Here is a 6311-nt window from a genome sequence, read left to right on the forward strand (position 1 = left end):
TGTAGTGTAAAGGAGGTAATTGTGCTGTGAAATTGTTTTTAAGCACAATTACCTCCTTTACATGCACCTTATTATTATTATTATATTATTATTATACTTTATTCACCTATATACTGTATATACACAAATATTTAAATTATCTTTATTATGATTTCTATTTTTTCTCTCCGTCTTACTTTCATCTTTACCTTATTGCTTGTCATGCTGCTCTGTGTGCCTTGAATTGCCCCCTGGGGACAAATAAAGTTTTTTGAATTGAATTGAATTGAATTGTAGTGTAGTCACCTCTGGGGGGCAGTATGAGCATCAGACATATTGTGGAAGATTTTTATATGGTATGATGGTTGTAATGTCATCTGAATGTAAAGGGCCATGTTTATTGAATCATGTTTTAACATACACTATCCCACAGTATGCCAGCCTATGTTTGCTGAAGCACTTGTGGGGTTAAGGCTGTTTGTATAGAAATGTTTTCTGTTCCAGACTAGTGATCCTTGACAGATGTGGGCTGGGAACTTGAGAAACAGTGTGTACCTTTGGTCATCAGACACATGAAAAATCCAGCTTCAGATCAAGGTGTGAACTTGAGCTTTAAAGAGACACTGAAGATTCACAAATTAAGTTGTTTTTTTAATGGGATTTTTCCTCGTAATACAGTATTTGCGTGCAAAACTAATGTTTGACATGACTTCAAATTGTCAAGCGATTACAAAATGATCCGTTTGTGGGATTCTAGTACAAGTTTTGCGTAACCCTTTGAAACCTGAGCAAATTGGTATGATTTCTCTCAAAAAACAAGGAGACGGCAACAAGCAACTTAACAAGATATAGCCCAAAAATGGCATAAAATTACAACAAAACAACAACAAGAAAATACCTAAGAGTAAAGAAAGAAAAATAAAAAAACAACTATATAATTCCTCACCCCTCAGGAAAAAGTGCAAAACATTTAAAAAGTATGCTTCTTCCCTGAAACATCATTGTAAATATATCATAATAACTTCAAGTTTTTTGGACATTTGTCTGGTTGGTTTTTTTTAGGTTCTAACACCCCCCCTTAAAACTACTCTTCTTCATCAACTTTTACTTATTTCTTGCAATTTTTGCGACATTTCTGGCTTGTTCATTGCCTTTTTCCCATGTTTCTAGAAGAAAGCACACCAATTTGCTCAGGTTTCAAAGGGTTAAATAGCCTATGAAAGGTGTCTGAATGTAGCATGAGAAAACATGTTGAACAATACATATATTAACGATTGTATGCAACACACAGTGTTACTGTAAAATATTTTTATATTAGTGAGGGAATCATTTGTACAATTATTGTGAAACCTCTGTGGTGTTCAGATAAAAATATGCAAAAAAACATCAATAGCGCGTCATCATAGTTGCTTTGATGTGGGATTCTGGGATTCTATGGAATGCATATATATACTGGAGGTTCTAACATTCGGCACCATTTCACTCCTGATTTCAGAGAGAGAAGTACTGAGCTAGCGAGATAAAACCAAAGACCACAGCGACAACCCCAAAGACACCAGAAACTGATACCAGTTTTACTTTTCACCATGGAAAAGGTAAGAATATGCACCGTCATAAATAAATTGAAACTTTTCTTTAGTTTTGCCTTTATTCGTCGAGCAAAGCTTGTTAGCTAACCTAATTTTAGCTAGCATTAACAAAGTTCAGGCTGGCTAGCTAAAACGTTCAACCACAAAAACGACCGCAAAGGACCAGTGACAGACTTAAATTGCACCGAAAACTGTAAGAAATAACCATTTTAAATCGTTTTAAAGCTTTTCGCAGTTTTGTTTTCATTAAATATGCTTGTTTCAAGTAAAGCTTATTTGCTAACCTAATTTTAGCTAGCAGGTGACAAAGTTCCATACTCGCTAGCTTAAATCTTCAAATGCAAAAACAACCGCCACAGACCACTGAATGATCTAATTTGTATTATTTCAACATGGGAAATATAAGTATCTAACAGTCATAATTAATGTAATTGGTTTCTTTTCCTTAGATATTCCCATGGTCGTTGTGTAAAGTTTGTTTGCTAACTTTATTTTAGCTAGCAGGTGACAAAGTTTCATACTTGCTAGCTTAAAGCTTCAGCTGCAAAAACAACCTCAGTGAATAATCTCAGCGGTACAATGTCAACATGGAAAATATAAGTATATAACCGCTTTAAATAAATGTAATACTTTTTGCAGGTCTTTTTTCATTAGCTAGTCCCATGTTCGTTGTGTAAAGTTGGTTTTTAACTTAATTTTAGCTCGGAATTCATGAATTCTAGTTTCTATTTAGCATATTTCAGTCCAACCCTAACATAAAATAATTAAGATAGAGTTAAAAGACAAGGATTATTCATTTTAAACACTTTGAAAGTCCTTTAAGGCTTTTTTAAATTTCAAGTTTCTACTCAATTTGTAGTGTCACTATTAATAAGCTAACATTAAGAACAAAACTGAAATTTGAAAAAAGACAAAACAAGCCTGCAAAAATAACTGAACAAGTAAACTGACAGTGTAAATTTTATCACCACTTTGGGTAAATGAATGATCATTTTGCAAATAACAGTATTAATTTCACTTTGGCACCTTTTAATGACAAGAAAAAAAATCATGCGCGTTTATGCATCACAGGATTTTTTCCTAAAAAACTTTCCTGTTAGACAAGTATCTAATTTTCATATTACTACTTTTAATGCTATGCCTTGTGGTTTCGCAGAAAAGAAACCAGTGATTTTTTTTGTTTTTAACTGAAACCACCGGTTTATCCGATACTGGATGATATCTGTGATGGTTCCTGCAATGAAGATAAACAAGTGTATTTTAAATCTCAGTTCAGCTCAGTTGTATTACTGTGTGGTTTTTGTATCAGATGTGTGATGTTAAACTTTGTTATAAGTCTTGTTTGACAGCCACAGAAATCAAAGCAATGCGTTTGGTGGTTCAGGCATCTGATCAGGATGCGTCCTGACAGTCCTGGGTGCCTCCTGTTAGAGGTTTTCTGGGCACATTAAACTGGTAGGAGACCCAGGGTTAGAGCCAGAACAGGGATTATATATCTCCTCATCTGGTGTGGGAGCGCCTCAGGATCCCCCAGAGGGAGCTGGAAGGCGCTGCCGGGGAGACGGATGTCTGGAGTATCTTGCCCGAAAATTAATAGATGTATTTTGTGGCTTGATTTTTCTTTGCGGCTGGTCACAAAAAATATTCATTTTCTCATAGTTGTTGTAATCCTAAAAACAAAAATACACAACACACCTTTGTTTGAAGCTAATAATTGGACTGGATTGGATGTAACAAAGCTTTGTAGAATATATTTTTGATTTTATTGCAATACCAGTTACTTTTAATTGTAAATATTTAAGAAAACAGAAAACAATCAAATGTTTCAGAAAGGAGCTGATGGCAAATAACAAACTGGAACAAGCAGAGCCTGATATCATAAAAATACAAAGTCAGTACAGTCAGACCTGCTCTATCCTAACATGATGATCAGTTTGATTTGTGCCACTCTACTGCATCAGTCTCAAAGGGATTTAACTTAAAGAGTTCAACCTAACCTAACCTTCCTTTTCTCTCTCTGTCCATCTCACTAACAGCCAACCAACAAGAGGAAGAGGGAGCAGGACAGCAGCTCTGGATCCAGCGAGGAGCCCCCGGCCTCCAGACCCCAGCCCTCCACCTCTGGCTCACAGGTAAGGATGGGAATCTTAAAGGAGCCTCAAGACTCGGTTTGATTCTGTTTAGTTGGTGTAGGCTTGAATTCAAAATGATTTTCGACTGAATGAAAAATTTAAATTCTGATTTTTGACATTTGTGAATCTGTGCCAAATCATCCATGTTTTTATTGCAAGACATGTAGAAAACCTTTTCTTTTCCCCACCCCTGCTCACAGGTGCACCCTGTTCAGCCAGAGAGGAGCTCCAGTCCTCAGCCGTCCACCTCCGGCCATCAGGTGAACGCTGCCCCGCCAGAGAGGAGCTCCACCCCCCAGCCGTCCACCTCAGGCCCACAGGGTGGAGAGCAGGAGGCTGCCCCGACGGGAGTAAGTAGTCCATCCTAACACTCTGCTGTAAATGTGCACACACAGAGAAGTGCCTTCTGTGGAGTAATACAGTGATTGTGAAAATACAGGAAATCACTCATAGAAGAATTCCAGTAGGCATTTTTCGAGCACATGGTTTAACGTGAGAAAGTTGGTGTGGAGGGATTACTTTTCCTTCAAGAAAATAGGGCTGACTTGTGAGTGGTCGTGGTGTTTCTGTCGGCAGAGTGACCTCCACGACCTGCCTCGACCCAAATGACTCGTCTCATTCTTCTTACTGAACTCGTTGGAGCTTTTTCTGACTCTTTTCCCCTCTGCCCATCTTTCTAAAAGCTGCGTCCTTTTGGGCCGAGTCAGAGAGAGAGAGCGCCTCAGAGACGCCCCGAACGCCACCAGCCACCTGCCGGAGGACGACGCAGACCTCGCGACCGCCGCTTTGATGTGCAGGTAACACTCTCCGTGTTGGGCAGGCCTACTGTGGCCATGCCCACATGGGTTCCACTTGCTAGTCAGTCTCAGGTGATGTCTGAGGTTTGGGGTTGGTGGGTTAACTCTCCTTACAGTGTGGAGCTGTGAAACTCCTCTCAGGTAAAGAGCGTGAGTTACTGCACCATCAGGTAAAGTATACTTAGTGGCAATTCCACCGCCACACACACACACACACACACACACACACGTTTATAAATCTTCCTCTACAGCTCTTTGTTTTCCTGCTTTATAAAAAAAAAAAAAAAAAAAAAAAAGTATGTCGATGTATTGATAATTTAATAAGATAAGATGTTAATAAGTAGTAATATGTTTATGATAAGTTGTGATAAGTTTAGGTCGTAGATAAATAATGATAAGTTTAAGATATTAATAGGTATCTTTAGGACATAGATAACTGTTAAATTTTAATTATAGATAAGTAATGTAAGTTAAAGAGACAAGTATAGATTAGTTTAAGTTATTGATAAGGGATAAGTTTAGGTTCTAAATAAGTAACGATGCGTTTAAGATATTGATATGTATAAAATTTTCAATAGTAAGTTTAAGATATAAATATAGATTAGGTTATAGATAAGTGATAAGTTTATGCTGTAAGTTGTGACAAGTATAAGTATATATAAGTCAGTATAAGTTACTATTAAGTTTCGGATAAGAACTAAAGTAACTAAGGGTAAGTTTAAGGATAAGTATTGATTATTTTAGGTTATAGATAAGTGATAAGTGCAGGTTGTAAATACTAAGTAAGGTTAAGTATAAGATATTGACAAATATAGAAAAGTGTAGGTTGTAAATACATCATGATAAGTTTAGATATTGTTGTGTGTGAAGTGTTAAGTTTAGGTCATTAATAAGTAATGGTAAGTTTAGGATATAAGTAACTACTTATAAGGCTTTCAACTCTTTCCCTTTCCTCTCACGAAAAACAAGAAACTTCTTTGTAGATTGTAAAGTTAAGCGTTGTTAATCTTTTTTTCTCCACTTTCTTTGAAAAGTTTTTAAAAATTAAAAATTCAAAAATATAAAAGACTGAAAGGCTTTGGGAGGGTCCCCAGGAAATGTTTCATTCATTTTTTTAATTTTAAAGCTATGTCTTGGCTATTTTAATTAAGAAAGAAATACTCTTTTACAATCTTTGTTTGTAGTCTTTTTTAAATTTAAATTTCCACTTTTGAATTAAAAATAGGTTGAACGCAATTTTAAGAGTTTGCAGAGCAGTTTCATATTGTTGTTGGTTTGTTAAATTTAAATGGAGCATTTCCAGAGGGTCAGGGTTAGGGTGGGGGGACCCTCCTAAAACCCTTTCTTTGTCTAACTCTTGTTACTGTTACTGAGTTATCATCAGTCTCCTCTGCCATTTCTTTCAGTTCACTCCTCACAAATGTACATATATTTGTTAAAACTTTAGGATTTTTTCAGGTAAAAGGAAATCTTTAACTTAACTGGTTTAAAAATGTATATATTAAAACATATTGATTAAAAGTGTAAAAGAAGGAAAAGACTTCAGGACGGTCTCAAGGAAATGTTTCATTCAAACCTCTTTTCACTGTAGTTCATGTAATTCCTCTGAAGTCGTTATTTACAATATTAAATTAATTTGTTGAAATAAATAGCATTTTTTCATTTTTATTGATGAGTAATTGAAAACAATTTTCAGAAACTACAGACTAAGCATATGATAGCAAATAATTTTTGAAACAACAAGCACCATGTTCAGCCATCAAAACCCTTTTAACTTAAGCTGATGTAATTCTTCTAATGCTGTTATTTACAAT

This window comes from Plectropomus leopardus, chromosome 14 (genome assembly GCF_026936395.1).
Source record: "Plectropomus leopardus strain MGB_pleo_1.0 chromosome 14, ASM2693639v1, whole genome shotgun sequence".
In the NCBI taxonomy this organism is placed as follows: Eukaryota; Metazoa; Chordata; class Actinopteri; order Perciformes; family Serranidae; genus Plectropomus; species Plectropomus leopardus.